The following is a 10,812-nucleotide window of genomic DNA, read 5'->3' as shown; positions in this document are numbered from 1 at the left end:
ATGGTTTTTCTGAGTCTGAGTTTTACTGTTCCATTGGTTCTTTCAACAAGCCCAGCACTTTGGGGGTGGTAGGCGCAATGATATTTAAGGTTGATTCCAAGATGTTGTCCCATAGTTTGGATCACATGGTTCACAAAGTGAGCACCATTATCACTCCAAATGACTCGTGGTATTCCATGGCTTGGAATGATCCTTTTACATATGGCTTTTGCGACTGCCATGGCGTCAGCTTTTTTTGATGGGCATATCTCAACCCACTTAGTAAGTGTGTCAATGATCACAAGACAGTACTTGTATGTACCACTTTGGTTCAGTTCGATGAAATCCATGTTCAGAACCTCGAAGGGATATGTTCCTGTTTGCCTTGTTCCGCGCTTGGGTCGTTCATTGCCTTGAGAGTTGTGTCTACAGCAGGTGAGACAGTTTCTGCAAAAAATTTTAAAGTAAGTTTGGAGACCTCTAGGAACATGCATTGTTTGTTGTACTATACTTATCATCCCTCCTGTTGAGACATGGCTCCTCCCATGGCTCAATTTGGCAATTACTTCAAACAATGATCGAGGGACGCATGGCTTGTCTTCCACTGCATAGAGGCCGTTCTTGTGTTGAGTGGCTCCTTCTGTTTCCCATTGCAGTTTCTCTTTTTCTGGGGCGTGACTTTGCATATCTCTTAGGATTTCAGCAGGGATTGGGCTGTGTCTTTCCACTGTGGAGATAGCCGTCTGGATGTTTGCAGAGTGTGCGGCTTCTTTGGCTGCTTCGTCTGCTCGCTTGTTCCCCAATGAGACGGGGTCTTGTCCCGTCGTGTGTGCTTTACATTTGCAGATGGCCAGCTTCTTTGGTAGCTGTACTGCTTTCAGGAGTTCTGTGAGAAGCTCTGCGTGTTTGACTGGGGATCCATTGGACGTTTTCATTCCTCGTTTGGCCCACTGTCCAGCGAATAAATGGACTGTGGAGAATGCATATTGGCTGTCTGTCCACACCGTCACGTCTTGTCCTTGGAATAGTTTACAGGCCTCTGTCAGGGCCACTATTTCTGCGGCTTGTGCAGACCAGTTGCTGGGGAGTCGTCCTGTCTTAAGGGTGTCTTTTTGAGTCACCACGGCATATCCGGTGTGGTTTTTTCCGTCCAGGGTTTTTGATGATGATCCATCCACATAGATAATGTGTCCGGTGGGCAGTGGGTTGTCCATTAGGTCAGGCCTTGGTTTGTAATCCTCTTCGGTTCTTAGTTGACAAGTGTGTGGATCTCCATCTTCCTCGGTGGGCAACAGTGTGGCTGGGTTCAGGGTATTACATCTTTGAACTGTGAGGTGTGGTTGTGAGAGCAATGTTGCGGTGAGGGACAGGTGTCGAGCTGGGGATAGAAATGCCATTTTGGTCTGGGTTAATAACATGTCAACTGCGTGACTGACCCGTAGGGTCAGTGGGTGGAAGAGTATGAGTTCAGCAGAACTTTGGACTGCCATGGCTGCAGCACATATGGCTTGCACGCATGGTGGGAGGGCTTGCGCTACTGCGTCCAGTCGTTTTGAATAGAAGGCGATGGGGCGTAGTTTAGCACCATGTTGTTGGAGAAGGGTAGACGTCATGAATCCTGATTTGCAGTCAACTGTTTGAACAAAAGGCTTGGTGTAGTCTGGCAGGCCCATGACGGATGAGTCTAGTATGGCCTGTTTAATGGTGTTGAAAGCGTCTTCAGCCGCTGGAGTCCATTTTACAGGATCTGACAGGTTGAGGTCTTTGTCACTCATGAGGTCTAATAGTGGCTGGGTGATTTGTGCGAAGTGAAGGATCCATCCTCGACAGTAGTTGGCTAACCCGAGGAAAGCCATGACTTGCTTCTTGGTCCTGGGTCTGGGGGCATCTCTGATGGCCTTCTTCCTGTTGTCTGTTAGTTTTCGACCTTTTTGTGACAAGAGATGTCCCAGAAATGTGACTTCAATCTGGCAAAATTGAAGCTTGGATAACGAGGCTTTGTTCCCCGTCTTCTCCAGGTGTTGGAATACTCTGATGGACTGTTTTCGGTTTTCTTCTGCTGTCGGGCTTGCAATTAGGATGTCGTCCACATAGATGAGTACTTGTGTGGACTCTGGATGTGGATGGTAACTCATGCATCTCTGGATCTCTGTGGAGAATATGGTTGGGCTGTCGCAGAATCCTTGTGGCAATCTGGTGTAGGTGAACTTTCTGTTGTCAAAGGTGAAGCCGAACCATCCTCGTGCTGTGGCATCCAGTGGGATTGAGAAAAACGCATTACTTAGATCAATGACGGTGAAGTATTTCTGTGTCGGTTTCAGTTCGTTCAGCAGTGTGTAGGGGTCTGGGACGTTGGGAGCACGGGACTTCACTACTCTATTGACTTGTCGTAAATCTTGGACCATCCTCCATCCTCCCCCTGGTTTCTTTACGGGGAAGATTGGCGTGTTGCATTCTGCACAATCACTTTCAATGAGTATGCCTGCGTCAAGCATCTCCTGGATGACTGGGCGAATGCCTTCTTTTTGATCTGCCTTGAGCGGGTATTGCCATACCCGAGGGCTGTAAGAGGTTGAGGCTTCGATGGTGACCGGTCTTGCTGTGGTCATCCGTCCGACATCAGTTTTTGACTTGGACCAAAAATTAGCTGGTACAGCGGGGAAATCTGACTCGCTGTAGAGTAGGTCCACATGCTTGTCTAGTCATGCGTTCTTGTGCGTGGAGGGGATGGTGTCGATGACCCAGTCCAAGCGCCTCCTGGTCACTTGTCCAAATTCGGGGATCTCACACCACTGGTCCCCTTCATCGCTGTCTTGCCACTCGGATTCTTTTGTTTGCAGCACAAAGTTGGACAAGGGTCCAAGATCCTTCCATTCCATGGTGAACAACTTGTTCAGTGAGACATGAGGGTGTTGTCCCGTTGAGATTAGCTTTGCTGATGCTGGTGGGAGGGTCACAGTGGCGAAACAGACTCCTTGGTTGGTTGCATATACGTGGGTAATTATGATTCGTTGAGTGGGCAGCTGTGAGAATTGTTTTAACCACTTGTCGTCCGGTCTTCGGTCTCTCATAAACTTCAGGGTGACATGTAACGGCCATGTTTGTTGTTCCTGTCTTGGTGCTGCCGGGCAGATATCTATAGCCTGTTCTCTCAGACTTTCAGCTACCTTGGCAGAATCTTTCCCGACAATGTTGAGAGAGTAGAAGGTGTTGGAAGTGGTGGTGTGGAAGATGTTTTCGGTCTTTAATTTTCTGGGTTGGAGGCCATTTTGTGTGACCACGAGGCTTAGCTTAAGCTGGATCATGATATCTCGTCCTAGTAGGTTGATCGGACATTCGGAGCATAGGACAACAGGGGCAATGACTTTAGTTCCGTCCTCATCCTCTAGGACGATGGCTTGGGAGTAGAATCTTCTCTGTGGGACTCCAGCTACTCCTATAACCTGGAGGGACAGGGCGCTGGGTTTGACTCCTGGAACCTTGTCTGACAGGACAGTCCGATCGGCCCCTGAATCCACCAGGAACCAAACTGGTGTGCGATGAGGTCCTACCAAGAGTTGTACTTGAGGTTTGTTGTCCAAGGATCGGGAGTCTGCGGCATAGACTGACAGGTCCATAACTGGGAAGGGGAGGGGTTTCTTGTTACCTTGGTCAATTTCTTCTTCCTCATCGCTTTCCTCGTCTTCCCATCCCCTCGTGGATGGTTCGAGGGAGTCCTCTTGGTCGGACTTCTGGCGTCACTGGGGTTGGTAATATCGGGGTTCCCTGTCCTCCCGTTGTTTCTGTGGTCCTGAGTGACGGAGTCCGAACTGTCTCTGCAGGCGAGGCTCGAGACAGTCTCGGACCCGGTGTCCTTTCTGGTGACAGTTGTAGCATCGTCCTTCGGTTCGGTCACGGGTTTGCTGGTCATTGTTGCGGGGTCCTGGGGCATTTGTCGGGGGTCTGTGTCCTCTGGCGGCAAACATGGTGGTGGCTTGGAGCGCCTCGGTTATCATTTGTGCGCTGGCCGCCACCTGGGCCTTTTCCTTCTTGGAGCGAATGTTCTCCTCTGCGTGGTTTGCCCATTGGAGAAGGTCAGCAGATGAGGCAGTCTTGTAGGCGACGAAGTGCTTCCTGATGAATCCAGAAATGGGAACTTGGAGTCCTTCGATGAACCATTGTTTCAACTGGACTCGGAACGGGCCGTTTTCATCCCCGTCATCCATCATGCGGCTGTTGGACTTGACACAGCTTTCTGGCATAGTAATCATTTGTAGGCTCGCCCTCTTTCTGCGTACATGTCCTTATTCTTAGGTAGTCGGGGGGTCTCTGGAACATTGCCACTGCTCTTCCTAGTAGCTTTTCTATTTCTCCGATTAGGGTTTGGGAGTCGTAGGCTAGTACGTTTCCCCCTGCATCACGCCCTGTGAATCTCTCTCTGATCCTGCCCAATCTATGTTTCAGAGAGTTCTTTAATGCTTTGTCCACTTCTGCTCCATTCAGGTGATAGGACGCCACTAACTCACGGAAGTTTCTGGCCCATTGTTCCGCATTTTCTTCCACATCTCCGAGTCCCTTGCATGCTTCCAGGCATTCGGCCTCAGTCCAGGGTCGGTGGACCAATAGGGTGGGTGGTTGTTGTTCTTCCCCCCACCTTGGATTCGCCACAGCCATCATTGGGTAGGTTTTGACATTTCTTTTTTCTTCCACCATCGTTTGTATTGGGGACTGTGGAGTTCCTCTTCCGTTCCAATAGTCTCCGGAGCTTTGAGGTCGGTAGGAGTTGCCGGATCTGGTGTGGGCTGGTGATGAAATGTTGTCGTCAGCGCACGGGGCGGAGTCTTCATATTCGGGGGGGTATTCCACCCCTCCGAGTGAGGGGTAGATGGGACCGGTGGGCGGCGCCGCTGTTGGAAGAGGGTTGGGCAATCTTCCTGCAGTTTGGGCGTTTCCCGGTTTTGTTGGTCTCCGATGAACGTTGGTTTCCTCATCGGGGCTGATTTTCATGGTGGCGATGAGGCCTTGTTTTCGCTCGTTCTTCTTTTTCTTTTTTTCTTCGATGTCGTGTAGGCGTTTCACACACTGTTCTTTCCATATCTTCAACACCATCAACTGTTTCTCAACTTCCTCCCTTTTCTTTCCCTTACTCTCCCTTTCCTTCAACAATTCCCTTTCTAAGTTCATCAAACCTTCCTTATCCTTCAAATTGGGACAGAAGCCATGTTTCTCCACCCATCGTGGCAGATACAGGCAACTCCCCATACAATGCATCCGCATATATTTCACATCCGGTAACTCTCTGATTTCCTTTGTCACTTTCTGACCCATGTTAATCGCTTGCTTTTCCTGTTCTGAATAGTTTAAAACAGACAACACACGCAACAACAATTATATTCTAAATAGACAACAACAATTCACAGACAACACACGCAACAACAATTATATTCTAAATAGACAACAACAATTCACAGACAACACACGTAACAACAATTCTATTCTAAACAGACAACAACAATTCACAGACAACACATGTAACAACAATAATAAACCAAATTTCCCAAATCAATCTCAATACTTCGTGATTCACCCAATATTTCTGAACACACCAAGACCACAAGACTGTCTCTTAGCGCAGGCGCTGACTCTATTCTTGTTCTACCTACGTCGGTCTAGACCTCGAACATTCATGTTCTACCTACGTCGGGCTAGACCACGAACATTTACGTTCTACCTACGTCGGTCCAGCCCACAAACATTCATGTTCTACCTACGTCGGTCTAGACCTCGAACATTCAACACTACCGCAGTGATAATACTAATTCAAATTATCACACTTCACGGAGACAGAAATCAAAGGGTGAACTCACGATCTTTCTCGTTCCGAACCTGCCCTAGTTCGGGGGGACCCGTCACCAGATCACCGGAGCGGCGAGGGAACGTCCGTCGGGTTGACCCTTTCAATGGAGGATGCTGTCGACAGTCTTTATTTTACCCTTCGTAGCGGTCCGTCGTCGCTCCGGCAATTACTGGCGTGTTGGGTCCCGGGTGTCGGCACCAATAATGATAGATCTGAAAAACAACTTCAGGAGGCAGGTTAAGAAGGAGTGAGACAAATTTAACAGAGATTTAGTTTATTACCAAACTGCAGCATGGGAAGAGGTCAAAACAGCACGAAACACTCACGGTCTGCTGTCCTGCAACTCTCATCGAATGACCAGTGAGTGAGTCTTAAATACAGGCAAAGCTGACAGTTGTCACTAGGACTTTAGACAGATACGTTTCAGTCATTTGCAGGGCAAAAAGTAATTGATCAGTGTCGGACAGTTGAGTATTTGTGCTGACATGTCAACCCGATCACAAGACTAAGATTGATTATTCAGTCAGACAGTTAAATGTATATGCTGACGTGTCAGCCATTCAAAAGGATGACTACGATGCTGTTATACTTACAAAAACTGATATAATATGAACAAGCAATTGCAAAGAGACTGTCTTATCTTACAATTACTTTCAATTCGTTCCTTGAATTCTTGTCTAGTCAGTTTCACGTTCTTCATTTAGCAACTGTCTGTCCTCTTCAATTTCTACTTGTAGCTTATTGATCAGTTCTTTAATGTCATCCATTTTGTTAGCTAGGAGTTCTGTCTTTATGTTACTGTGTCCGTTGACCACCACACTTGCTAGCAACTCACTGACGTTTCCTTTTCCATCCGAAGGTCAGCAGCTCGAAGAAGCAGGTGCGGGTAATTTTTCACGGTGGTTGGATGTTTTGATGAACGAACGGAATATAATAAAATGAACTGAAAACATACCTGTCAACCTCTGCCGATAACTGCCCTTATAAATGATTATGATTCCCCTTACAAACCCCCAAAAAACTTACAAACACCGTACGACGCATGTTTACTCGCGGTAACCAGACAGTGTAATAGAAATAACAAAGGTAATTTGCATACAAAGTCTTTTATTCAATTTAAAAAGTTTACAATGCAATAAACTGTGCCTTCAGTGCTTCCTATTGTAAGCCAATGTGCATGATTTAGCACTTTATCTGCTCTAATGAGGGTCTCACTTGTGAGCAACAGTTGTCACAGTTCAATTTCATCTGTAATAAAGAAGTAAGAGTGTCTGTTCCCATTGTCTTTCTGTACTCTATGAATTTTCCTCACATGGCTGAAAACCCGCTCGCTATCAGCATTACTGTGAGGAAGGCTGAGTAAAATTAGATACATCTTTCTCATCAGTGGAAAGCGATCCAGCCCCAAACCACTTTTCATTTTGAACACACGAGGCCAAAATGTCTCTGGACGAATTGGTTGTCCATCCTGACTTTTCTGAGGGAGAAGATCATCAGGTATTAGTTGATAGTCTTCCCATTCATCTTTTAATTGTTCCTGATCAAAGTCTGGTGTAAACCTATTTGCAAGCTTAACAATACTTGTGTAATCCAACATCTCTCTCTTTCTTGGGTCCAACACCACCAAGTCACTCAGTGTTGTATTCTCAAATGGAAATGTTTGTATCATTTTAGTTACAACAGCCTCGTAGAAGGAGCGAACAGAGGAAAAAAAAGTTGCTTGCATGGCTGGTGTGATGCTTTGCCTGATTTCATCCTCCTCATTGGTGTCTTGGAAGAGGGCCCTGGTGCCCAAGCCAACAGCAAGCCTGCTATCTTCATGCTGCAGGCATCTGTTTGTATAATCAACTGCCAGCAGGCTATCAGCAGATTTGACATGTTCCATTTGCACAAACCGATATGAATGATAATAATAATAAATTACCTTAGCTGTCTGTGAATCCGGAAACATAACTTTCACCAAATCCGAGAAGTGGTCCGCAGCTGTGAAAGCAATGTTGTGCTCAGCAAGAAAATGGCAGAAGAGAATTTCCGCATTTGTCCGACAAATGCGGAAATTCTCTGTCGTCTTGTGGGATGCTGCAGGATTTGCGGTAGAGACGAAGTGCTTGGTTAATGGGACATGTGAATTGGTTTTTTTTCACATTCTCCACGTGTCCGGCAGTTTTAAAGTGGCTCTTCAGATCGTAAAATCCACTCGCAGCAACTTTCACGTCTTTATTGCAAGGGACACAGAATGAGAATTGAGTGCCTCTTAACGATGCTTTAATCCAGCCAGCATATTCACCTTGAAGTAACTCCCATTCTTTCTGGTGTCGACCCGATCCTTGAGTTCTTCGTTTCTTACTAGGTGGCTCCTCCATGCTTGCTTCCACGATATTTACTCTATGTATATCTACGCATGCGCATGTCATCCTTTATCGATATTGCCGTACGCACCGCAAAAAAAAAACATACAATTGAGGATAATTTTTGCTGGTATACCGTGACAATAGTAACGATCGATGACAGTAGCGTCGTTGGCTACCAGCCCACGAGACTATCTGGATTTTAGCCAAAACGGTCTTGTTGAGATCGGTTTTCATAAATATTGGCGAAATATATATATATTTTTTTCCTCCGTACAAAAGTCGGTGTACGGCGTACATGATTTGAAATGGTAAAAAAACGTATAAAACGTACAAGTTGACAGGTATGTAAGTTGAATTTTATCGTAAGTTGCTCAGTGCTATATTTTGTATTATAATTCATGTTTAAGGCCTATATAAGTATATTGAAGCCTATATAAGTATATTGAAGATTTATATAAGTGCATTTGTATGTTTAAGACTTGTATAAGTAACACACATTGGTTTGTACTGAAAAAAAGTTTTAATAAAATGGAGAGAATACATACAGTACTGTATACATACATTAGAGAGAGAGCGAGAGAGATTTACTAGAAACTGGCCAAAAGAAGCTATCTAATGACGATTGCAGTTTTCTTTTTTTCATCATAAATGACGCGGTAGCATTGTATGGAATCATTCAATTCATTTGCAAACTTTGTGCAACGTTCAATATTTGGGTCCTGCTGCTCGATCTTTGTTTATAAATGGTACTGACGGTCGAACGATTCAAGTTGTATTCGCGTGCAACGCTCACCACTTTATCACGCGCATAAAGCTTTGTTATTATTGCCACACATTTCAAATGAAATGGCTTGCCTCTTTCTTGCACCTCCCTCAATAGAAGCCTTTCGCTTTTCACCAACAATATTGAATAATGGATGCACGAGATATTTAATGATAAAAATGAAAAAGGTTCTTTGTGCACTGGAGCTACGTTCACGCACTTCCGCACTGCAATGAAGTGGGCAGAAGAAGGTAGATGCTGGGTGAGCTGAGCTCTCACAGCGCCAGGCGTCGGTATTAGCGGCAGAAAGAAGCACTACTCGGAAAAACGCGCGCAATACAAAATCGAACTTATGAACATTTTTCGACATAAACGCAATTTGTAGACATGTTCGTATGTACCGTTGTTCGTAACTCGAATGTTCGTATGTACCGTTGTTCGTAACTCGAATGTTCGTAAGTAGGGGAGCGTCTGTATCTACAACAAATTCAAGAGAAATTTGGAAATAGGCTCTATTTTGGCACTGGATGCCCAAATTCTGGTGGGGCCTTTCATGGTATGGAACGAGTGATGAAATAATGTCTATGTTCAAATAGCATCTCCAAATTATAAAGTATCAACCTTTGAGTAATGCTTTAAGTAGATGGGTTGTCTAGGAATAAAATGAAATGGGCAAAATTTGAATGGAATGCGAGTTCCATTGACGGCTACTAAACCAAACTTTAAAGGTGAAACTATTGCCGCCTCAATTCTGCGTACAAACAGATAAACTGATAGCATTGACAGAGGGTATAATTTAGTGTGAAATATGGAGGTACATTTTTACAAACGGTTAATATACTTGGGTGGGTGGGGGGTTTCGTGTGCGTTTCAATGTGTCACAACTTTTCCGTTATTGCATTATTGGCAAACAAAGAGTTAATCAGAGCCACTCGCATGGCAGTCGCTCATCCTGGCTGACTAGGGCGACGAACGGCGGCAATTGAACTTCCAAAACAAATTTCTATTTGTAGATGTGTGACACGCGAATCTAGTACATTAATTACCTAGTTCCTTCTGGAATGATTATTGCTGACGGGGCAGGAACAAATAGGTGAACTACCAACAAGCCCCACTGGGGATGGTGGTTTACACCTGTGATGAAAATTTACGGGCCACGGATGTATGGGTAAACGACCCAAGTTGATTGACTAGTAATTAACGCATCAACCTTGCGGTTCGAGGATCTACTAATGGAAGTGGGGTGGATCCAGACCTTCCAGAGTGTGGAGTATTCCTGGTGTCCTCGAAAATTTGTGGGTTTTCTCCGGGTACACCAGTTTACTCCAACAAACCACAATTATGGATGCTAGACTGGTTGAACACTCTAAATTCCCCTGATTGAGTGTGAGCGTGGATGATGGTCTGTCTTTTTGTGTTTTTGATTGGCTAGCCACCAAAATATAATCTACAAACAATTATCAAGGTGGAAAAGGATTTGGAAATTTGATATTGATTTCTGAAATCGCCAATAAGCCTTTCGAGGATGGCGGCGGCAGGTTAGTACAAAAACAAAAAGAAAGAAAAAAAATTCACCAAATGAAATTTTTGACAGGAATGCAGCAGCAATACTCCACATTTGAAACTTGACGTGGAGAAACAAATAATCTGCTCTGCGAAATGTGAGATACAGTGCCACTACACAACTTATAGGGTTAAGTTGGTGGCAGAGCATGCTTAACCTGTGCTCGGCATATCAGTGCACAATTTGAAATTCCAAAGATTTATAGTGATAATGGCACCCAAATTGTGTTAACAAAATTGTTGGCTGGATGGACAGAAGGTTCCATATCTCGTTATGAAATCACTGCCTACATAACGAGTTCAACAGGACAACAACATAG

This window comes from Stigmatopora argus, chromosome 20, assembly GCF_051989625.1.
Source record: "Stigmatopora argus isolate UIUO_Sarg chromosome 20, RoL_Sarg_1.0, whole genome shotgun sequence".
NCBI classification, from domain to species: domain Eukaryota; kingdom Metazoa; phylum Chordata; class Actinopteri; order Syngnathiformes; family Syngnathidae; genus Stigmatopora; species Stigmatopora argus.
The sequence above is the reverse complement of the archived record's forward strand: the minus strand, read 5'-3'. Positions refer to the sequence as shown.